This window comes from Pseudochaenichthys georgianus, chromosome 24 (genome assembly GCF_902827115.2).
Source record: "Pseudochaenichthys georgianus chromosome 24, fPseGeo1.2, whole genome shotgun sequence".
NCBI classification, from domain to species: domain Eukaryota; kingdom Metazoa; phylum Chordata; class Actinopteri; order Perciformes; family Channichthyidae; genus Pseudochaenichthys; species Pseudochaenichthys georgianus.
In genome coordinates, this window is record NC_047526.1 from 8731683 (window position 1) to 8757668 (window position 25986).

The 25986-nt window shown below is 39.6% G+C and overlaps 1 long non-coding RNA gene across 1 annotated transcript; it reads right to left on the reverse strand.

Annotated features, from left to right (window-relative positions):
- Positions 1-1630: 1630 nt before the first annotated feature.
- On the reverse strand, positions 1631-2754 carry LOC117439481 (uncharacterized). Its single transcript, XR_004551162.2, has 4 exons — positions 2593-2754; positions 2335-2403; positions 2096-2250; positions 1631-1708 (listed from the first exon to the last, which is right to left on the reverse strand). It is a non-coding gene; the product is annotated as an uncharacterized lncRNA (long non-coding RNA).
- Positions 2755-25986: the final 23232 nt, after the last annotated feature.

Here is a 25986-nt window from a genome sequence, read left to right on the forward strand (position 1 = left end):
GTGTGCAATGCTTTTGTATTTTCCCCCTTCGATTCGGAGAAACACATATAGCAAAGGATGGCAGAAGACACTACACTACCCAGAATCCCCAGCTATCGCTTAGGACTACACCATGTGCTCTGTTTGACAAACCCCGTTTTTTTTCACCATTCATTCCAATGGCTGGCGTCTATACGAGGATTAGGGCCACATGAATATTTTTTTTGGGAGGATTTTAAAAAATATTTTTTTTTTTTGTTCTGGGAAAAAAGTCAGAATTCTGACTTTAATCTCAGAATTCTGACTTTTTTCTCAGAACAAAAAAACATTTTTTTTTTGGGAGAAAAAAGTCAGAATTCTGAGAAAAAAGTCAGAATTCTGAGATTAAAGTCAGAATTCTGACTTTTTTCTCAGAATTCTGACTTTAATCTCAGAATTCTGGGGATTTTCACATCCCTTTCAAGATTTCAAGATTTTCTAAGGTTTATTAGTCATTATATACAGTCTTTAATTAACTATTAGTAGAGAATAACGAGTAATATACTTTATAGGGATCCTATTAATATCTAATAATAACAATAATGAAATTCAATAACATGCTTTAACCACCAGGTGTCCCTTTATATCAGCTGTGCACCTTTATGGTGTAAATACAGCCTATCTACCAATTGGATCAAATATAAAAGTCAGCCGAATTAGTGTTGATACTGCAAGGAGATGTATTGTGTGAAAAGAAATGTAAGATGTTGTTTAATGGCTGATATATTTATGATCCACGTCACGTTTTCAGTTCCTCATGTTTGTCTAGAAGTCTTCTCATCAGGGCTCTATAAATACAGAACTAATCCTTTGCTATTATTTACATTTCTTTTCTCATTACGGAAAATAAAGACTGTACCTGCAGCCCTGCTGCACTACAATGAAAACGCTGATCGTGCACAAGCCTCTACATCCACTGAAAAGCCTCTGTATAAACTGCAGTTCCCAAAGGCCAGGAAGGGAGAATGCAGAGCAAAACCCATAAAGACTGACCCCACATTCCGTAAGTGTTTAAAATATTTATTATACAACTATTTACACAACAAAATGTACACGTTACATTGGATATTTCACATTTCAAATCTCTTTCAAAAAAACTGCAGCGTTACAACAACAATGGCAGAAGTAAAAGAGTAGACTTCCATATAAATTAGGATGCAAGCACATGAAAAATTTATTTTATAAATCTATTGAAGTGCCAGTAATATTCACTTTATACATTTAAAAAAATGAAGTATGTATTGCACAACTGGCACAACAAATGATAAAATAAACAATATTTGAAAAAAAAGTAGAAAGAACTTTCAGTTTTTTCACATGCATACACAAATCTAAACCAAATATTTGTTTTGCTTTTTTTAACATTGCACAGGCTACATTGCCAACTTGATGGACCTCATCTTCGACCAAGTCTTTGTGGACCCTGCACCATTCACACAGGAGCTTTTGAAGATAGCCATCCCGGAGGACCTGTGTTCCCAATATGAGCAACCTGACAGGGAGGAGGTCATCGCCGGTTATGCTACACGGTTTAATTTGACTGTCTGAACCCAACATAGACGTTTGGGGATCAAGAAACTCCCTGCGAATCCTGAGGACAACGCAGGCCGGAATGACCACTCTGATCTTGCGTCCAAGGAAGCCCCAGCACCAGCTCACAAAACTTCTGTAGGCTAGATACCTGTGACGCCTGAAATAATTTCAAAGAATATTTAGTGAAAAGCCTATGTCATTTTTGTAAAATACAAGTACATTTACTTTATTTTTATGGGTTCAAAGAAGCTTTGCTTTTAACAATAAAGTTCCGACAGTTTATATCAAATGTGTCATGATTATTCATGTTGGATGGGTAAAGTATATGCTGATTTCAAAAGCATAAGGTTGTGTGTGGACTTTTTTTGTCATCAACATGGGTGTGTTATGCCATTGCTGTGTAGTATATAATATAATAGTAACGCCATGTACAATGACAGAATGAAATGAAAGATTGCATAAAACCATATACACCAGTATTTATTTTCATGAACAATATTAGCAAACGTTTTAGAAATTCAGTCAAAAGAAACAAACCACTCACTGCTGTATTTGCCTCATCTGTAGTCTCCCATATCCAGCTCTGTATATATTCAATGCATTCTGCAGGGAGAACACATTTAGGCACACATGCTCTAATCCAGGATGGTCCACCATACAACGCACCGAGTCCTCAAGTTCCTGCATCCGTCTTGACGCCTAGTGAGATAAACATATATTGAATGCCATGTGAAAAATGTATTCTCTAAACAGAGAACTTAGTGAAGCTATCAAAAATGTTACCTGTGGTATCTCAATGCAGCACACATTCTCCGTTCAGAAGGCATTGTGGCGCAATTTCCACATGTACACCTGTATAAAGAAGTCAATACATGTTTATTGTATGATACACATATATGTAGCCTACCGCTGTTTTTGAGTTACAAACTACACATTTCATTCTTGCTAATTAGCCAAAATATGAATGGAATAAGTAGCAAGCATCGTAACAACAAACAGAGTTAACGTAAAATAAATAGGGACAAAAGTGTGTCAACTAACCATTCAGAAAGGTCCTGCTGCAACCGAGATATTTGCACTTCCACCGAAACCTCGTGTCCGATTCTGGATCATACTCATCATAATACGCTTGAACGCATGCATTTCTCTGGGAGGAATTGTTTCTTCTCGTCTAGTTTTCACAACAAGCATGGTAAAATGAGGCTCGTGCCGGGCCGTGTTACGCACCCCTCTTCTACAGGGGGGGCGTGGTTAGTGGCAGTGCAGTTGTGATGCTCCAAGGCTCCTTCAGCTTCATAAAGGGACGCAAATAGCTTTCAACTGATTGCAATGTATTCCCATCTGCGGCGGGATTTGACGCTCATGGAAGCACGGCATTCGTTTCTGTCGGCTGCCCTTAAAGGCAATGTGAGCGTCCATTCCCATTGGATAACGGAGAATTGTACACCCGGAAGTAAGTATTCCTCTTACTGTCGATTGATTTTACAGTGATATCTGCACTATACTCATCGACTAAAAAACACCAGATTATCCTTGTTAATTACACAACATTGATTGGTCTAAATTGTGTGCAATGCTTTTGTATTTTCCCCCTTCGATTCGGAGAAACACATATAGCAAAGGATGGCAGAAGACACTACACTACCCAGAATCCCCAGCTATCGCTTAGGACTACACCATGTGCTCTGTTTGACAAACCCCGTTTTTTTTCACCATTCATTCCAATGGCTGGCGTCTATACGAGGATTAGGGCCACATGAATATTTTTTTTGGGAGGATTTTAAAAAATATTTTTTTTTTTTGTTCTGGGAAAAAAGTCAGAATTCTGACTTTAATCTCAGAATTCTGACTTTTTTCTCAGAACAAAAAAACATTTTTTTTTTGGGAGAAAAAAGTCAGAATTCTGAGAAAAAGTCAGAATTCTGAGATTAAAGTCAGAATTCTGACTTTTTTCTCAGAATTCTGACTTTAATCTCAGAATTCTGACTTTTTTCTCAGAACAAAAAAAAAAAAATTCGTTGGGAGAAAAAAGTCAGAAATACCGGTAACTGTCAGAATTCTGACTTCTGAATTCTGAATTCTGACTTTTTTTGGTGGTGTGTTCACAAACTACAACAAACACAAACCTGACTTGACAGAAATGTAATTTGTTCATGTAATTCAAGACCTTTTAATACTGCTAAGATGTTTAAGGATTCAAACAAGAACAGTTGCATGCTTCATTGTTCTTATATGAAAACAGACAGTTGTAAAATACAATGTACTGTTTGCTCCCTCTTACTTTTTGTGTAAATTGTAAAATGATATGCCACTTACCCAGGTGAATAACTTGTGTAAGAGCATGAATGTGGAGCTAACCCCTTATCTGACCATTGACTGGAATATAAAGTTGCAAAGCAAGTGCCTTGTTCAAAGCATACTTGTTTATTTAGAACATATTTTATACTAGTGTAAAAAGTAATTAAGACATAATCTTAAAATAATGCTTAAAATGTTTTATGATCAAATGTTTCCTCAGGTGTCACATTGCCTTGATTCCAAATGTCTTGTTAAAGTTTCAATTGGTGGTCTGGGTGGTTCTTCTACACAAGTAGATACACATACACACTTTCCCTACACACACACACACACACACACACACACACACACACACACACACACACACCACACACACACACACACACACACACACACACACACACACACACACACACACACACACACACACACACACACACACACACACACACACACACACACACACACACACACACACAACTCTCAGATGTGCATATAAACAGACTGAACTAGTCTTCTACCAGTTATCTTAGTTATGAGAAGTTATGATTACAATTGTTTGCTTTTTACTAAGATTGCAAGTATTGCTTTGATACTGAAAGACATTCTGAAGGTAAATTGTATTATGTCTCAACATCTGTTTTGCAGGCATTGTTGTGTGCAACAAAACCTATCTTTTATTTTTGGATACTTTAATAATTGTTATTGCACTGGCACATTACAGGCAGATATTTGTTCCGTTTCTATATTTCACATCTTGTGGATCAACCAATAATAAAAAAAAAAAAGCAAAGCAAAAGGGCTGTCATTTTCCGGTCATCCTTGTGCGGAATTGCCTACTGCAATGTGTAAATCTCTCACTGAAGCTGGTTCTACAGTTACCGGTATTTCTGACTTTTTTCTCCCAAAGAGAGAGTTTTTTTGTTTTTTGTTAATAGAATCCAACCCTTTTTTTGTTGCATTTTAGTAGAGTATAAAAAGAAATGCCTTTAAAATAGGATGCAAGCAACACTAGTTTCTTAACCTGAATTGATAATAGACTATTTTCCTAACAGGTATAACCAATGCTTACTATTTATTGATATCAATTTGGTAATACAATTAATAAAAAAGAACAATGTTTGGGTTTGTTCTTCAGATATGACTGTTTCATTAAAAGAAAAAATACTGGATAAAGTTACTATGCAGTTTAAGATATCAACAGCTCAATTTAAAGCAAAGCAGCGGCAAAAAGAAAAGTCTTCAGCCTAGCAAATTTAAATTAACCTTAGCGATGCATACAGTTACCTACCTAATAAAATATCTCTCTAACTTACAAGGATGACCTTATTTTACCAACCTCAAACAGAAGCAGTTTATTCTACAGTATTATCCCACTTAACTTAACACTTCTCTATTATGTTTTAACATGGAGGCTACAATTAGCATCGTTAGCACAGATGTAGCTACCACTCCAACCCAGTCTCACGGCAATATCGTGTTATAGTCACGACATTTAATCTATTGATTCGTGTTCACAAACACGATTTCCCCCCTTGTTTTTTGTGTCCCCCCTATTTCTATTGGTAGTAATGTTTCGTGCCTGCACCACGTATTTTTGTCCGGTCGAGTCTTGGAAGACCGGAAGCTGTATGGTTCATAAAAACATGTTCTTATTCAATATCAAGCCACGATTATTGTTTTTATTTTAAATCGTATAATGTCGGACTTTTTTGCCGTCCGTGAGGAAAATAAATGGGGCTCAGAGCCTCAGAATACTGAGATCTGTTTTTTTTTTTTAAATCTTTTTTTCCATCTAATTTGTTATTCTTATCTAAATAACATATGTGACCTGCTCCATCGAAATCAGTCGCATTGACCCGAAGACACATTTTGAGTTGTATACACGGTTGGAAAGAGGAGATTCCTAGCTTTCTAATGATATCAGGATTGTTTTTGTACTCCAAATATTAAGCGAAATATGTCACATTATATAATGACTGTCACAGAGTCCTCATTTTGAGAAAAAGGCCTTTAAAGTTTCCTCTTCTCTGGAATCCATCGATCTGATTGGTTATTAGTGGAGCAAATGATCAAAATACTACGGAGGGAAGATATTTTCGTTTGGAGGGGAAGCTCGCGAGTGTGCGTGTATACGCGTGTGCGTGTGTGTGTTTGTGTATTTTTGCGTTTGTGTGTATTGTGTTTGTTTCCCGGGGAAAACCCTCACGAGAAACACCGGCTGTTGTTGTGCCTGCTGTGGCGTTAAATTACTCCGTTCTCCGCTTGTAATTATGCCGTTACAAGCTTCAAAGTTATATTTATCATCTGAATTTGCCGAAACAAGTTTAATATTCTGAAAGCCAAGACTCTGTTTAATTTAAATCAGATGAAAACAAACTGTAACGGATCCTGCCGTGTTATCTATGATTACTTTACTCTTACGTTCATAATGTCAGCCGGAGGGAGGGGGGGCGACGCTGCTGGAAGAGCAGAGTGCGAGTGAGAGGTGCCTGTCTTCGTCCCTTCACAAGCTTCAAAAATGTATTTATCGTGTGATTTTGGAAATACAAGTTTCATATTCTGAAAGCCAAGACTTGGTTTGTTTAAAATCAAACAAAACACCCGAACCCTGAAAAAATAGTTTTTTACGTAAATCCACGTTTATTCTGAAATGAGCCGTTGCGACTTCCGACTGATTTCGATAGAGCGGGTCACATATTGTTATTTACTCAACAATAACACACAATTATTCTTGTTTTTATTTATTTGTTTAATTCTATAATATCAGGCTTTTTTGCCGTCCGTCAGGAACTAAATTTAAAAATAAAGTCACCGGAAACAGACGTAGGCGATACACACCCACTGAACTGATTACCCAAGATCCTCAGCTATGGTTGAAGCTCGGTGATTGGATGTTTTAGCCGCATGGTCGCAACTCAAAGGAAAATCGTCCAAACGGCACCAGACTTCAGATGATGGTTAAATGTCCGGACCTTAAAAATAATAATACTTTATTCTGCGTGTCCTTGCTTTTGTCTTTGAAAGTCATTACATAACGGCATTGTAATACGCGGTTCAGCGGCATTAAATATTACACACCTGCCATAGTTGTTTATTTATAGAGCCCTGATTAGAAGACCTTAGGACAAACTGGAAGAACTGCCACGGAAACTGAATACGTGACGTGGATCATAAATATATCGGCAATTAAACAAGATCTTCAATTTCTCTTCACACAATACGTCTCCTTGCAGTATCAACATTTATTCGATATCGATATATTCGATAATTGCAATATCAATACTAATTCGGCTGAATTTTATATTTGATCCAATTGGTAGATAGGTTATATTTACACCATAACGGTGCACAGCTGATATAAAAAGACTTTTACTGATTTTCTTTGAATATAAGAATGTAAATACTGAGTTGAGAGAATAGTCAGGGGTTTTGGGTGATGGGAGACACATCTATGGATTCAGAATTGCAATAGCTTACCATTAAATGACTGATAACTTTCTGTCTGTGATGTTTTAAAAATCAGATATTAATGTGTAGAACTAAAACATGTGAAATAATATAGCAATATCCTGTAAAATTATGTGAAAACATGAATAAACCGACACATATTCAGATGTTAAACATATATGAGTGTCCTACACTAATAAGACAGTTATTATGGCATTGTATGCTGTGTGTACCTTATTTGTAAAATTATTTTTATAATAATAATAATTACTTATTTTAAAAATGTTTTCAGATTTCATATCGCATAAACACCATATCCCAACGTGCATTGCGGCTAAAGGGATAGGGTAAAAAAAAGAGCGTCGAAGACCCGCTCATCGCTGCTCGCAGCTTTAATTATTATTATTATTATTTATATGTAAAAATACTACAGCCGGGACTCGATTAAAAAAATTAATCTAATTAATTAGAGGCTTTGTAATTAATTAATCGAAATTAATCGCATTTTTAATCAAATATACATATTTGACCTGAGAACAGTGAGAAGAAATTTTCACATGGATTTTACTCCAAGTGGTCTACAGTCCAAGTGCATAGATGGCCCTGTGGGCCATCTAAGCTAATTTACAGATGGCCCTGAGCCCAATAGAGATTTCCCTGAAAAATGCACGGGGACGAAATGGCACGAAGGGTTTGGGGGGCCTCCGTCCCCCTAGATATTTTTGATTTTTGCAGGTCTTAGATGCTGTCTGGTGCATTCTCTTGACTGAATTATAAGATGAACCACCACAATATTATATTGTACAATTTCAATTTTATTCTTCATTTCACTTGTTTGTGTTTGCTCGCTTGCATGCCCTGCATAGCTTTAAGAAATACTTAAGTTGTTGGTCAAAACACTTTCCATCTGATGAAGGCAAATGCCTTCCCAGATGGAAAAAAGAAGACGACATTACATTCAGTTATAACTGCCAAAACAAACATTATTTACACTATTATGGCCCCTGTTAAAAATGTTTGTAATGTTAACTACTGTAAGTTGGTCGAACGAATGCCTCCTCATCCGGAAGCTGACCGAGCAGACCCGAGCAGCAGTCGAGAGGAGCCGAGCGCATCCGCGAAGCACACGTCAGAGTTCCCGTTAGCCAGCAAATCTAAATATCTTCGGTCAAAATAATTTCCCTTTAGAGCAATACCGCTTCAGTTGCGCCACTTATGTGACAGACAAGAAGAGTATGTGACAGACAAGAATAGTCAACTCTAATGTCTAACACTTAATGTGGAGAAAGAGATGTCCTGTATGGGTTGATTGTGCGTTGATCTGTTGGTAATGCCTTGGGGTTCCGGTGGGCATGTAAACAAATGCATAATGCTGCGCTATACTTTGTGGCCTCATCCAGTTGCATAGCGACACTTATTGTGTAGTTGTCTTTTAATAAGCAGGTAGTCATATCATTAGCTAGAACTAGCTGGATCTGATCGATATGGACATAAACGCGAGTGAAGTCTAATCTGACGGGAGAGAGAGATCAGCTGCTGCTGACGAGTCGAGACGCAGCTCTGCATGATCACATGCAGCGGTGAGCGGAACAAAACACACACTTCAGGTTAAAATATCACACTTAGCTATTTTAATTACCTCTCAAACTACATAAACTAGTTATAGATATGTTTAGTTTTACTGTTGGGTCACTCATTACTGGATCCGCGAGCTGCATGATACTGGCATAATAGATTGCCCGATCGGGCAACCAGCAGGTGAGGCTTCATTGCCCGAGCTAAATACTAGATGGCCCCGGTCTCATCAGCTTGTTCGTTCATGTTTGACTATTGTTCACCGTGGTTTGTTGTTGTTTGAAGTCCCATGCTGAAGTCATGCACGTTAGTTGGTGCTCCAGTATAATCGGTACGCCTGAAACTCATCCAGTGAGAAACGTTCCGCGTTAATTTTTGTGCAATTAATTAATCTTAATTAACGCGTTAAGGTCCCGGCCCTAAAAAATACACATGACACTATTGTGTAAGTAACCCATCGCCTAATATGATTTGTGTTTCTCTATTGTATAGTCTTCTTCCTCAAACGACCCCCCAACACAGAAAACACAGAAAACACACACACACACACACACACACACACACACACACACACACACACACACACACACACACACACACACACACACACACACACACACACACACACACACACACACACACACACACAGAAATTATTGTAACAGATTTCCTCTCTACCTCCATACAAGACACACAGTAACCAAAGTTAAAGATGAATTTGACCAATAGCATTTATTTTTTATTTTATGTTTTATTTTCTGAGTGAGTGGGGGTTTGAATACTTTATACACTAAGCACATCAACATGTAGCAATAATGCACTTCTTACAAACAAACAATTCCCAAAACATACAAAAATGTAAAGAATAATAAATAGGTTGAAGTAAGACAGAGAGAGAATAAGCAGTTGATGAAAAATGGTTGACATCACATAATATTGCCCCATCATTATTTTTTTCCTTTTTCTATAGATTTCATGATAATTAATTATGGTGAATTCTTATGGACATGATTATCATGTGGTGTGGTAAACTATAAAGTCTGAGCAAGTCTTAAATACCTATACAGTAGTTTATTCTATAAATACAAATCTTGTTTTAAATGCTGTTTATATATTTTGTGCTATCTGTAAAGTAATTTAAGCTGTTAAATGACACTCCAGTTAAAGATACAGTATTTTAAATAAGGTGATTTTGAAGAAGAAATAAACATAAAAGAAATAGGAGTTTTGAAAATAACAAAACATAACTCACTCTGTTATTTTAAGCTTTCATTGTTTGACCTTAGCCCTGACAAAATACATTTACGCTCATCAGATGGAACATTTCAACACATCAGCCAAATCATGTTAGACGCATAGTCGTGACTTTGTTTCCAGAGACTGATTAAGAAAAGGTCTAATAGTGCGTTTGTTACGATGACTATGGACTGATATTTGGGGGGGAGAGAAAGAAGAGAGGATGATTTTAGTGCTGAGTCACTGCAAGGCTGCTGCAGCACCCACCCCCACACTGCCTGGCTGCCTGGCTTCATCTCTCATCCTCCCCTCACACACATATTCACACAAGCCTAGTAGTGCCCCTAGTGTTCCACTACTCCAATACTCTGCCCTTCCTCATCTTTAATGTTTGTTTCGGCCGATTTTGTCCTCTCTGGATCTTTCACACCTCTGTTTTTCGCCTCATCACTCTTTTCACACCTTACCCGCATCCTTAGGCGCATTCACACCGCAGTACTTTTCCCACAAAGGTTCATGAGAACTTAGTTCATGAGAACGTCGCGTTCACACCAAAAAGAGCCGGTACTAAAATTAGTTAATGAGAACCTTTTTACCCCCTTTTCCTTCCCTGCTAGAGAGCAGGTACTTTCGTGGGAGAAAAAGGTTCCTATGTCTGATTGGCTGGGCGGAATGCAAACCACGCCCCGTAAAACTCCCAAAAAGTTTTGTGAAGCCGCCATTATCCTCGCATTAGCATTATTAGCATTAGCATTAGCCCAGCGCAGAAACGCAGAGAGACTAACTTATGGCAACACAAAATAAAACATGGGAGCGGTGGAGATGAGGAGGTGTCGGCGTTCTGGCGATTTACTCGGAAGGCTTCAGTAGAAGCTCCGGGGACTTCCGGCCGGGGACTTTGGGCGGCAGTATACTCCGTGAAGTTGTGGGAAAAGTACTGCGGTGTGAATGCGCCTCTTCATTCCTCCATCCCTCCACCTTCCCTGTGAAGTTTAATTAAGAATGAAATCAGTCAGAGAGGGAGAAAAGGAGATCTGAGTGCACAAACTTGTCGGCTACCGGGTTGATAATGCACCGGCTAATCTTCTCCTCCACTTGCAGTGTTTTGCTCTTTGACCGTGAGACGAAGCACCGCTCAAGCCAAGCTCTCCATTCCATGAGTTCCCCACACACACACACACACACACACACACACACACACACACACACACACACACACACACACACACACACACACACACACACACACACACACACACACACACACACACACACACACACACACACACCACACACACACACACACACACACACACACACACCCCTCGCTGCAAATAACGCTCTGACTTCAAAGGCCTCCTCTGAAAAAGTTAGTCATTCTCTGATACACAAGCTATGCTAACCCCTTCTAAGGGACAACATGGTTCAAAAATGACCCGTATTGACTTGCAATGTTATTTCATGCATGGCTGAGTGTTTCTTAGCTATATTTTGGAAATCCATTTATTTAATCATTTAATATTCCAAGTATTCATTAAATATCTTGTTTTTGATCACCACACATCATTATTTTTAATCAACATTTCAAAATGTAGGAACTAAAACTGTTTGTGTATGAATACATCAGGTTTGCAAGTGTGATAACAATGATAAAAAAAGACATACTATAATATTAATTTTGTTAAAAATAATAATTGTATCAGTGATTTTGACCAAACAATACATGTGGCTTGGTGGTGTGTGTGTTTGGTCTTTTTAGCCCACATCTTTCCATTGCTCCTGTAATGTGCTTTTGGAGGTGGGGTGTGCCCTCCATGCGCCTCTTCATTCACTATATAGACACAAGTATTGGGCCACCGACACATTACACCTACAGGAGTCCATGCATTTGTTACTTCTAGGCTGGATTATTGTAACTCTTTATTATCAGGGAGTACCAAGAAGTCAGTCAAGTCGCTTCAGCTGATTCAAAATGCTGCGGCTCGTGTACTAACCAGAGTTAGGAAAAGGGACCACATTACTCCTGTTCTGGCTGCCTTACACTGGCTCCCTATAGATCACAGGATAGAATTTAAAATTCTTCTTCTCGCCTACAAAGCCCTTAATGGGCAGGCGCCATCTTACCTTAAAGAACTCATTATACCCTATTGTCCTACTAGGGCATTGCGTTCCAAGAATGCAGGGTTGTTGGTTGTTCCTAGAGTCTCTAAAAGTACAATGGGAGCCAGAGCCTTTTCTTATCAAGCTCCACATTTGTGGAATCAGCTTCCAGTTTGTGTTCGGGCGGCAGACACCCTATCCGTTTTTAAGAGTGCGCTTAAGACCTTCCTTTTTGATAACGCTTATAGTTAGGGCTGATTAGATTCAGCCCCTAGTTTTGCTGATATAGGCTTAGTTTGTCGGGGGACATCTTACTTCTTCCTTCTCTCTGTCTATACCCGTGTACACTCATGTTCCGATTAACCCAGCTTCCCCAAATGTCTTTCTTTTTGGTGTCTATATACGCCGGGATCCGGAGTCATGGATGATCCTGCGGTCCTGTGTCCTGGATCGCGAGCGCTGGATCTTGAGTCGTGGCTGTGGTCCTGGATCATAAGTCCTGGATGGATATCCTCGTGGATTCATCTTCCTATTATACACACATGCATTTCCAAACATTTGGACTACCTATGTTGCAAATGTATTATCTTTTCAATTTACACACGGCATCTATTGCACGTCTGTCCGTCCTGGGAGAGGGATCCCTCCTCTGTTGCTCTCCCTGAGGTTTCTCCCATTTTTCCCTTTAAACTGGGTTTTCTTCGGAAGTGTTTCCTTGTACGATGTGAGGGTCTAAGGACAGAGGGTGTCGTATTGTCATACTGATATTCTGTACACACTGTGAAGACCACTGAGACAAATGTAACATTTGTGATATTGGGCTATATAAATAAAAATGGATTGATTGATTGATTGAAAACCCGAGGTCACCGAGCCTTCGCAGCAGCTGGCCCTAGGCTCTGGAACACTCTGCCCTTCCTTGTGAGGTCGGCCCAGACACTAGGGGTTTTTAAATCTACTCTTAAAACACACTTCTGTACATGGCGCTGTAACTTCCTCCACAAAAGCAGCGAAGAAGCATGGTTGTCATGGTTGCCCTTCTGTTTATTCTCCGCGGTGGGGGCCGAGGGAACCGGGCAGAGTTTTTCGCCAGTCAACGTGTATTAAAGTTTAAATATTCCGGACAAAATTATAAAAGTGCCGGTCAAAGGTTTTCTTTGTTATTTATTGAGCTTTAAAACAAATGAATAACGACTCTATATATTATAATAATAAAATACACGGAGCCTCTCTTTTTCCTCCCTCTCTTTGGACAGCGTCTGTCTCATGCAGCAGCTGATCCAGTAATGAGTGACCCGGCCGACAGTAAAAATAAACATATTTATAACTAGTTTAGGGAGTTTGAGAGGTAATTAAAATAGCTAAGGGTGATGATCTGACTTGAAGTGTGTGTTTTTCTGCAGCGGGAGGAGCTGCAGGTGAGCAGAGCTGCGTGTCTCCGTCCTGTCAGATTAGACTTCACTCGCGTTTAGGTCCATATCGAGAGAAAGATAAATAATCTGAATTCAGGGTGCAGTTTACTTTGACGCGGGGATGAGCAGCAGAGGTGGGGAGAGGCGGGGCTATTGCCTCATCATTGTTGCTGTAGATGTTGCACAAACAACTGTAGCATGGTCAATAGCGTCCGGAGCACGATAGCAACTCTGCGATCCGCCATTGTTGTTATTGTTGGTGGCGAAACACTTCAGCACTGGCGCGGGGTAAGCGGAGGTGAGCAGAAGAGGTGGGGAGAGGCGGGGCTATTGCCTCATCATTGTTGCTGTAGATGTTGCACAAACAACTGTAGCATGGTCAATAGCGTCCGGAGCACGATAGCAACTCTGCGATCCGCCATTGTTGTTGTTGTTGGTGGCGAAACACTTCAGCACTGGCGCGGGGTAAGTGGAGGTGAGCAGAAGAGGTGGGGCTATTGCGCAATCACTATCAGTGATCTGAAAATGTTCGGATAGGGCGTACACACGGAGCCGTTTGACCCCCCAGAGAGTTGCGTATGCCTTTCTATCCACCTTGGGACCCGTTATCGTTTCCTCAGTCGTTTAGTGCCGTATTCGGTCGTCCTCGTGTGGCCGAACAGTCTATATGACACTAAACAGTAACGCAAACGACCGAATACGTCCTCGTGTGGCCGCAGCCTGAGACAAATGTAACATTTGTGATATTGGGCTATATAAATAAACATTGATTGATTGATTGATTGATTGATTGATTGATTGATTGATTGATTGATTGATTGATTGATTGACAGGAGCTTTTATGACATCCCATTCCAAATGATTAGGCATTAATATGAAGTTGGTCCCCCCTTTGCAGCTACAACACCTTCCACTCTTCTGGGAAGGCTTTCAACAAGATGTTTCAGTGTATCTGTGGGAATGTTTGCCCATTCATCCAGAAGAGCATTTGTGAGGTCAGACACTGATGTTGGACGAGAGGCTGGCTCTCCATTCTCGTTCATCCCAAAGGTGTTCAGTGGGGTTGAGGTCAGGGCTCTGTGCAGGCCAGTCAACTTCTTCCACACCAAACTCATCCAACCATGCCTTTATGGACCCTGCTTTGTGGGGCTCAGTCATGCTGGAACAGAAAAGGGCCTTCCACAAACTGTTTCCACAAAGTTGCAAGCATAGAATTGTCCAAAATGCCATGAAGCTCACGGTGCGCAGTTTTGGTGCTGATATTAATGCCAGAGCTGGAACTCTGCAGTTATTGAGTCAGCAGAGCTTTACGCACTATGCTCCTCAGCTGATTTTGTTATGTTATATTACTGAATCACTTCTGGTTTCTTCTTTACACTGTTGTCATCCACTGCTCTGTCATCCTGCATGGTGCTCAGGAGGGCAACAGCTTTCCCCCATTTTCGGCACATAGCTCACCATTATTATTATTATTACATGTCATTTGTTAGACGCTTTTATCCAAAGCGACTTACATACATTCAGTACTGTGGACAATCCCCACAGGAGCAATTTGGGGTGAAGACTAGGGTTGCAAAGGGGCGGAAAGTTTCTGGTAAATTTCCGGAAAGTTTCCATGGGACGTTCAGCTGGGGAATTTTGGAAATATTCGATGCAAAATGAAACGAAAAAACATGACATTTCAACAGATTTTTAGGGTTAGGGTTAGGGTTAGGGTTTTTAATTATTTTATTGAACAATTATTTGTTTCATTGAAGAACGAAAACAGGAATGTTGAGTTAAATGTTACTCATCCCCCTAACCATTAAAAAATGAACAAAAATGCATCCTCCATCCAAAGATCCCCACAAAGTCCCATTCAAAATGTTAAATGAAAAGAGCCTTCTCCCTCCACAAAGTCCCATTAAACAAAAGCAAATCTTCCTTCAAGCGATCCTCTGCGGCTCTTCCTGGGCCTCATCAACATCACACTCTGAGTCTTCCTCTTCAGTGTCACTGTCCAGCCTGTTGAGGATGGCTCTGTGTCCGGCTCAGAGAGCCTTAGGTTTGCCCGAATGCCAACCAGTTGTTCCACCCTCACGTTTGAACCTGTTGCGAACCTTTGTGTGGTCTCAATAGCCATGCAGTAAGCAGTGTGCTATGGCATGGATATTCAAGTGTAATTGAATGGCATCTGTTTATTTTAGTCAAGATTATGCTAAAATATACTTTCCCCAACTATATTTAAGTTCCCTATGAAGAGCCAACCTTCAATTTTCAATTTTCTATTTTTATTCCCATAAATTCCGGTTTATTCCCGTGGAAAGTTTCCATCTTTGAAAATTCCCGGAATTTTGCAACCCAAGTGAAGTGTCTCAGGGACACAAGGACATGCTGATTGCAGTGGGATCCGAACTTGCTATCCCCTGATTTGAAGTCCAGCACACTACCCACTGAGCAACAGCCACCATGGTCATGTTGCCAATGAATCTAAATTCTGAGCTATGCTTTTCCCTCAATTTGGATAGCTTCATGACAGGTGGTATGTCCGGCTTGTTCTGGCGAAGGGTCCCCACAATGGTCAGGTTCTTCTCAAGGAGCTTTTCAGCCAGAGGGACACTGGTGAAGAAGTTGTCCATTGTGATGTTACGATGTATAATAATATCGTACACTAGCAGCATTTGGCCAGTTCCTTCCGTGTAATTTGACAGACATGAACTCTCTCCCTCACTAGTAATGGATGACAAGGTCAGGTAATGTTCAAATATTATCTACTGTTATCGTTCACAATATATCAAATATCTTCTTAGGTAGAAGAAGTGTAAAATAAGACTTACATTAATCAGACGTGCAAAAGCAACCTGTTGAGTTGTGACAAGTGTGGCATGTGAAAAGTGGTCCAGGGTAAACATGTTCCTAACGGCAATCGTTTAAAAATGGACCCATGTATGTAAACCTGATGTAGAAATACAAAAACTATTTCAGTTCATAAATTAAGAAAGGTAGAATGAAAATAATGATGTGCGGTGATCAAAAACAAGATATGTAATGGATACTTGGAATATTAAATGATTAAATTAATTAATTCCCAAAAATATAGCTAAGAAACACTCACCCATGCATCAAATCACATTGTATGTCAAAACGGGTCATTTTTGACCCATGTTGTCCCTTAGAAGGGTAGTGATACAAAAAAGATTTGTATTCAAAAAATAAGAAAGGAAAATTAAAAGTAAGAATGTGTGATAATCAAAAACAAGTTAATTGAGGAATACCAGGAATTCTGAATTATTAAAGTAGTTTGTTGCAAAGATATTTACAATTAAAACTCACTCGGGTCACTTTCGACCCATGTTGTGTATCAAAGGGTTAATCCCTGAACAAGTCGATGCGGCAATAGTTACATCTGGAGTCACTCTGTGGAGGATTCAGATGAGGGATAAGCAGCAGCAGTGCCAGGGGGTGTTTCCTGCAATGAGCTCACAATGGCTGGTTCAGACTGCCGATAACCCTGCTAGACAAAACAAGAATAGTCGTTTAAAATTCTCTCAGTATTAATAGAATAATATTTAAATGGGGATTAACCTGAATCAAAACGGAGTAATTGTCTCTCACAGATCTGGTTCTCTGGAGAACAGATAGATTTGTTTCAGATAATTAAGCTGAGTCATTGGAATACATTAAATATAAGAAATACAACAAATTCTCGATTGACATGGCTGTATGAGTTTATGTATATACAGTACATGTTACATAATTAAGAAGAAAGAACTTGTTAGAATTAAACATGGCACCAGACCCTTCAGGTTCACTGCATATCACATTTTTATGGTGCTTTTATCAAATGTAAATGTGCTAAGTGATCACAAAATCAATGTCTAAATTATTTGTTAATGTTGTGGGTAATCCAAGCATGTGTCAAAATCCACATTTTATACTCAATTATTCAAATGTATACTTTGCACATAATGTTTAAAAAAGTTGTGTTAAATGAATTATCGATAGGGCCATACTGTATGGTTACTATGACCATGCATATAGACATACACGTCTCTTATAGGAAATGAACAGCTATTATGATATCGATTTAAGGAGCTGCTATAAGTAAAATAACAACTAATGACATTCCTTTTAGCATCAGCTGTATTTTTTGTTTGGTGCTTGTTAGCAACGTTTCTAACCTGCTAAGACTGGTATTTTTAGCTGTTAAGCATTAACACAGTTACCAAGCTCACATTTGAATTCAAAGCATCACTGTGTCTCAGTAAATCCTCACATGGCTGCTATATACCTTTTGTCTTGTAAGTTATTCAATGTGTACTCTAAATGTTTACGATTCTTCCTTTTTGTTCATCTGAGTTGTATAACAAATTGTGAGCTGTATCTGACCATGACCATTTTTGTTTCTCCTCTATAGTTGCCAGTTTTCTTCATCAAGCATATCAAACATACATGCACAAAACATTCATTTAAGAGGGTAAGTGTGCCATCTGAGTACATCTCGGCTTTAGCCACGATTAAATGGGACAGTTACCCCAAGATGAAAACAAAACATGTTTCCATTTACCTGAAGTGCTAAATATCAATCTAAACGGTTTTGGTATTTGTTGCAGAGTCTACTTCTGTTGCCTGCCGTAACCAAAATCACAATCCTCCGCTTCCACCCATTCCTAATTTGGTTCCTCATACTCCTACAATATTGTTTCAGAGGAGAATAAATGGGCGACCTGTAGATTCATTCTCCTCACTTTGTCCACACACCTAGAGCCCAATACACACCTTCACCCCCTCATAGACATAGTCAGTACACACTCCCTCCTCTCTTTCCCTCTCCTCCGGCTCTCCTCTCAGAATGGATTTTTCATACAGAGTTATCATTATCATTAATTTAAGAGACAGGTTAGCTTCAGAGCAATTGAAAACACATTTGTTACAGTGCCAAGCAGAGACGGAGGCTGAAGGAGAGAGAGTGGGGGGCATTCCCACGCCGAGTCCACACACTCAAGTATATTACTGTGAGGAAGGGTTAGAAAAAACAGAAGGTATGCAAATGTCTTTTGAGCTAAGTGACAAACACCGCCAATCCCTTCTGTTTGAGATCAGGCTGTGTTTTTGTCTTTTGATAATCAGACAGAGAAGTGTGATGAATACGCAGATGTTTGGTCTGCAAAGCCAGAGCCATATAATAGAAGAGTTACGACAACGGAAGTCCAAAAACGGTTATCGTCACGTGGTTCATGTAGACGAGGATCGTTCCCCGGAAGTTCATGGCGGGCAATGTGAATGCATTGATAACAGGAGATAGAACTACGATTTTTGGTAATTATTAGTGAATAAAGGTTTTGATTTGCAATATTTATACAACAAATCGATATGTGTATGTATTTACATCAATGTTTCAAAAAATAAAATCGAATTTGCTAATATTAAGTGATAATATTAGGATTAGTGTGAACAACTAGTTTACATGTTAGACTAACAGTGCCTTGTTAAAGAGCCTGTTGCTGTTTATTTATAGCTTTGAATTATTTCAAACCAATATTATCTTCTTAAACTTGTATGGTAGTCAGGAGCATCACTTTCTAATGTGTATTGATATATTTAGAGGGAGGGGATCTAAAGTAATGCTTTAAAATTCAGATTAGATTCATGTCTACCATTTTCTTAAATTCATGGTAGTTTCAGTAATCCCATGGTAATTGAGGACACAAGTTATCTAAATGACTAATGTCATCTTTATGGCTTTCAGAAAGGACAGGAGACCGACAGGTGACTATCAAAGGACTAGATGATGATGATGATGATGATGATGATGATGATGATGATGATGATGATGATGATGATGATGATGATGATGATGATGATGATGTTAAATGTGTTGTTTTAGGAACATCCATTGCAAATAAATAAACATTGAAGAGCATATCATGCAGTTTGTCGGTGCCTTTTCCTCCGTGTTGTCCTGGTTTGCTGTGCTGCCTCCTAGTCACCACCATGGTTTGCTGTGTTGCCTGGGGATGCTCCAATCGCTCAGAGAAAGGAGTATGAATGTACGGCTTCCCCACTGACACAGAGCGGAGGAAGCAGGAGCAATTTCACGACCAACAGCAAAAAAATGTGATTTATATACATACAAAAAAAACAGGGAAAGGCTTGAAAAACACTGAGAGTTGAGACTCAGGGTGCAGGGTGAGGGTCTCAGTGCAGGTATTCAGGCTCCACTGAATCCCCCTCTGGTTCTTGTGCTGAAAGAGGGAGTAACAGACAGGAGAAAGGGGTATACACACCTATATAGCACACCTATTGGATGGGAAATTGCCTTGGGGAGATAAGGTGTGGTCTCTGTTCCCAACTGAAGTTATGGAACTTTATTATTTGTGAGTTTAACAAAGTATGACAAATGGCATCAGTAACAGATGTGATATGAATTTCTATAAAGTTGTCTCACATTCTTGGTCATATTTTATATACAGTATGTAATGAGTATAACATGTCCAGTAAGTATAAAGCGTTTCCTAATACTATGTATTCAACCACTATGGAGTATGTATGTGGGCAGCCAAAACTGAGTTGTTCTGTGTGTGAAGTAACCTCAAGTCACTCGTTTGTCAAGACAAGAAAGGGCAAGACTAGGCTGAGAGCAGAGGCGATACCCACCATCTTCGTGCATCGCCCTGTGGTCAAAAAGAGAAGGGCCCCTGTATCTACAAAGCCCATAGCTCATGATCACAGCGATAGTGTGAAAGGTGACACAGGTATAATAAGTTGAACTCTTAGTAACAAAAGTAATATTTCTTATTTTTAAGTGGTATAATATTTTTAAATGTTCGAACATTTACAGTGCCATGTCTTCTACTTACATTAGTCTCAAAGATTGAAGGAAGAAGGGAAGGGATCACTGCCCTCCACCTGCCAGCACCCAGCCAGAGGAGCGCAAACAACAAAAACAAGCAAGGTGTCCCGTCATGTACCTGGAAGTTGGGTTGGCAAAATGGAGTAAGAGAGGGACTTGAAAAAAAACCTTGGTGGCTCTCTACTCATGTTGTTACAGTTGTCTTGGTTACAGCTCTCAAGTTTTTTGTTGTGCCATTTCCACATCTTTAGAAAATATGAAAACATTGTGTGAAATCAACCTCTTCTCTGGAGAACAAACTTTGATTTCTCTGTCTTGTGAGTTTGCAGTCTTGCAGTTTTGCTCCTCCACCTGCCACATCACTGCCCCTCCACCTGCCATACAGTAGGTTACTAACAAGATTACTTATATAATACAGTGATAGAATACATGTTTAGTATGCTTACTTATATAAAACAGTAGTATTAAACTTACCTTGTGTTTTCACTCTCACTTAAGTCCCTCTCCCTTTGCCATCAATCCAGAATCAGCTGAGCTGCAACATTATACAGACCGGTAATAATCAACATAATCACAAGGACACAATATGGCTCTGCTAAAAACACTCACTCTTACATGCACCAAAGTTATATTTATCTAATATTTAACTCCCTCCACCCCCGCATACAATCCCGTTGAGAAGCCCCTCTTCTCTGATTCAACAACGTTGGACCAAATGACATTAAGAGAACGGAATGTACAATTGAAAGGCTGTTCAACGTGTGTTGCTAACTTGCTTCGGTATCCTAGCTTGATCTGTTATCTGTAAACGTTCCCTAAATCTACTAATTTAGGGATAATCCACTGACATCCTTTAATACACATGTTCATTTGAATCAGATGTACTGATAATATCCGCAATATACATCTTTAAACTTCTTCTTACCTTTAAAAGTCCGTCACGAACGGTCTATTATGCTGCAACTCCACAGCTCTGCTAGCCTTGGCGCTAACTTCCGGGGAACGATTGAGAGGCTCCACGATCCGCCATTGCTGTAAAAAAGTGGTTCATTAGAGTGAACGGAGATGTCATAACTCTTCTATTATATGGCTCTGTGCAAAGCCAATAAGACAACATTGTTTAAGTTCAAACAATTAGCTTATTATAAAAGACAAGGCTTGTGATTATCTATATTATTGTCATAGTTAAAAATACCTTTATTATAGCAAGAGCCACAGTGTTTATGTCCACCTCTCAATTGTTCTGATTCACCGTTGCTGTCTGTTCCACTCAGCCCTATAAGTCTATTGGTTACTAGGAAAAACAAGTCATATTTATAAAGAGGCCACAGATATACTCTATAATTTCTACAAAAGAGGATGAAATATTAGATGAATCATTATTTGGGTCTGGAATTAAGACAACATTGCCAGTTCAAACAACTAGCATATAGCCTACTGAAGGAAAAGGCTGGAAATTGAAAAATAATTTGCACGAATAGACCAAAAGCAACAGTATGTAAGTCCATCCCTCAAATGTTCTGCTCAACATTAGCCCATTGGTTATAAGACAAAACAAGTCACACATATTTTCATAACCTTTAGAAAAAAGGAAGCAAAAAGGGCTACATAACTTCTTTAAGCAGATGAGCACTATATAGTATGTAGTAAACAAGTTCATTAGAGTAAAGAAAATACCAGTTTGGCACTATTTTCTGCGGTGGAAGAATCCACGTTTTTGCTATGAGTAATACCAGCAGCAGGACAGATTGAGTTTTGGATGTGATTTTATAGATATTAGACAAAAAAGTAGCTACATGGCACATACAAATAAACAGATACTAGTAAATGTGGGTAAATTAGGTTTTGGGTACTTTGTTCTATTTTAGAATGAGATAAAATCAAATATAAATAAAGTATTTATATAAAAGTAGGAAGCACGCATGTGCAATCAAAAGGTAAAATACATTTCATAAAATTAAAAAAAGATAGAAATTGAAAGTAAAAAGAACAACAAATTAAATATTAACAACAATATTTACAAATTAAATATTTATATCATAGGTAGTGGTGGTCTAATGGATAGTGAGGTGGGATGAAGATCGGAAGATTGTGAGTTCAAATCCCGCCTGGAACACCACCACTAGTGTGCCCTTGAGTAAGGCACTTAGCCCTCAGTTACTCCAGGGAGAATGTCCCTGTCATTGTAAGTCGCTTTGGATAAAAGCGTCAGCTAAAAGTAATTGTCATTGATTGTTTTGGTCTTTCCATGTGACATGTTAATAATAAAACCTTATTGTTGAAAACAATGCATTTAGAAGTATGCACCAACTGTTATAATTTTCATCTTTGGCCTTGTGTAAAACCTATTAAAGATAATGGTGTTTTTTCCAGTGACGTTACAGTGATGACACAGCAATGTACAAAAAAGCTGTGAACACCCAGCAGCTTTAAATAGTCTCCTCAAAGTCATTAAGATGAATACAAGTTCCTACGAGTTATGTGCCTATAACTCACTCCACAATAACCACCAAAGCCAGATTGATCTCCTGGACTGATATTTACCTCCAGTTATAGACATATTTATGCTTGAAAACACCCTGCCTTTGTTGGATGTTCATTTGACATACATAATTGAGGACATGCACAGTATAAAGAAGGTCTTAACCCTTAGTGGGTCTTTTTGGACCCGGTGAGGTGGTTTTCTTGAAGTATCTTTGTAATTAAAAATGTTTATCATTTCATATTCCAGCTATTCCTCAAAAAACATGTTTTGGATATCATGCAATTCACATTTTTAAATTTACATTTTAAGAAATTGTAGTTTTTGTATTACTACCCCAAGCTTCCATAAGTGGGTCAAAAATGACCCGCATGCATTTTCTATGGGATCTTATGGGAACCTTTGATTCTTATCACCTGTGGCTGTCAGGAATACATTCACTAGACCACACAGACCAGGGCCGGCTCTCGGCATAGGCAGTATAGGCGAATGCTAAGGGCGCATTTAATTTCATAACAACACCATTTTCCGATTTTGGATCAACAAAGTCCATCTTATTATCTTATACTAACAGAACTACGCCATTAACATTGGAATTTACTGTGTAAGCGGCCGCGGGGGGGGGGAAGAGCTTTATCAGCTCAGTGAGGTAAAGGCACACCTTTATATGATCATTATAGTTATAAACAAATAAGAGAATAGGTGAAAAACAGGTATAAAATACTATATGACAGTACAAAAAAGTTGTTATTAATAAACAAGAATACAATTTGAAAGGGGAGTGATTTGTAAAATATCCATAAAGAAAAAGAAAATCTATTTACAGTTCTGTTTCATATGGGTGTTGAGAGATGTATCCATGTCCTAATGTTGCTCTCAAAGTGCACCAGATTGATGCTTTCAACTTCAATATTACACAATATACACCACAGCCATGCACGCGCGAGTCATAGTACATGTCTGCAGTTGTGGGGGGGCGCCAGCTAAAATCTTGCCTAGGGCAGAAAATTGGTCAGGGCCGGCCCTGACACAGACTACATCAGAAGTGACACCTCTCAGGAAGATTATTTTACACAGCAATATCTGATACCTGTCAGTATAATAATAATAATAATACATTACATTTGTATAGGGCTTTTCAAGGACTCAAAATCGCTTACAATATAAGGGAAGGTGGGGGGTAGGACTATCAACCGGCATGGATTGATGGGGGGCTATGAGTAGACAAGAGGAGAAGAGATGAGTTTTGAAAAGGGACTGGAATACTGTGAGGGTCTCAGAATAGCGGAGATCTTTGGGACAATATGCTCAAAACGTTTTTTTTCAAAATGTAAACAAATGTCTACAATTATAAATAGTGAAAACTTAAACATAAAATATTTGTGATTTTTCTTAACCAAAATGCCAAAAACACATTATTCTAATACGGGTCCTTTTAGATCCACTTATGGAATTGTGTAGGGTCCAGTCACTTGTGCATCTAAGGGTTAAAACTTGGTTTTGACAAGGGCTCTACTCTTAGTGCTGCAGATAGCTGTAACAATCTTTGGACCTGTCGTACATCATGACCACACATTTTTCCAAGATCTTCAGGTTGTCATCATAAACCACTGTTGGTGGATACTGGCTGAGTTTACATTACATTGCATTTAGCTGACGCATTTATCCAAAGCGACTTATAAGTGCATTCGACCAAGAAGATACAAACTTGAAGAAATAGAATCAGACAAGTACATCAGGTTTCATAGAGCCAAAACATTTCAAGTGCTACTCAACTGGCTTTAGATAAGCCAGTCCTTTGTTTAGTATATAAGTGCTTTGTTAGTAATATTGCTCGATGTGGAGTCTAAAGAGATGAGTTTTTAGTCTGCGCCGGAAGATGTGTAAGCTTTCTGCTGTCCTGATGTCAATGGGGAGCTCATTCCACCATTTTGGAGCCAAGATAGCAAACCCACGTGTTTTTGCTGATGGGAACTTGGGTCCCCCTCTTAGTGCGGGTGCAGCGAGCTGTTTGGCTGATGCAGAGCGGAGTGCAAGTGCGTACAGTTTAACCATGTCCTGGATGTAGGAAGGGTCAGAACCATTCGCAGCATGGTACGCAAGTACCATTGTCTTGAAGTGGATTCTAGCAGTTATTGGAAGCCAGTGAAGGGAGCGGAGGAGCGGCGTGGTGTGGGAACATTTAGGAAGGTTGAAGACCAGACGAGCCGCTGCATTCTGGATGAGCTGCAGAGGTCGGGTGGCACATGCAAGTAGACCAGCCAGGAGGGAGTTGCAGTAGTCTAGGCGTGAGATGACCGGAATAAGGTAGACCCTCCACTTTTGTACTTATATGTTCCCTGGGTAGTTGCCCGTTTTGCTTGTAAAGTCATCTTATTACTTTAAATACTGTCACACAAACCAGTGAAATGTGATTAGTCATGTTTGTTCTAAACACTTAAATATATATATATATATATATATATTTATATATATATATATATATATATATATATATATATTTGGTTTTAAATTATAGTGAAGATTTTTCAATTTAAAAAGGGGCCCTTTCTGCTAACGACAACCCAGAGGCAAAACACAGTCCGTGTCTCGGGCGGACGACCCAGGAGCAAAGCAGAGTTCGTGATGGAGCTCTCGGGCGGATGGCCCGGGGGCAAGGCAGAGTCCATGATGGAGCTCTTGGGCGGGCGGCCCGGGGGCAAGGCAGAGTTCATGGTGGAGTCCTCGGGCGGACGGCCCGGGGGCAAGGCAGAGTCCATGATGGAGTCCTCGGGGGGACGGCCCGGGGGCAAGGCAGAGTTCATGGTGGAGTCCTCGGCTGGGGAACTCAGGAGACCGGGCTCACGGGCAGGAGCTGGTGGAATCTCTGGCAGGTCAGACGAGACCCTGGACGGAACAGGACATAGGGTTGGCAGGACCCCCGGCAGAAGAGCAGTCGGCGGGATCCCCAACGGGACAGGACATGGAGTAGGCAGGACCACCGACGAAGCAGGTGTCGGCTGGACCTCCAACGGCACAGAACATAGGATTGGCAGGACACCCGGCAGAAG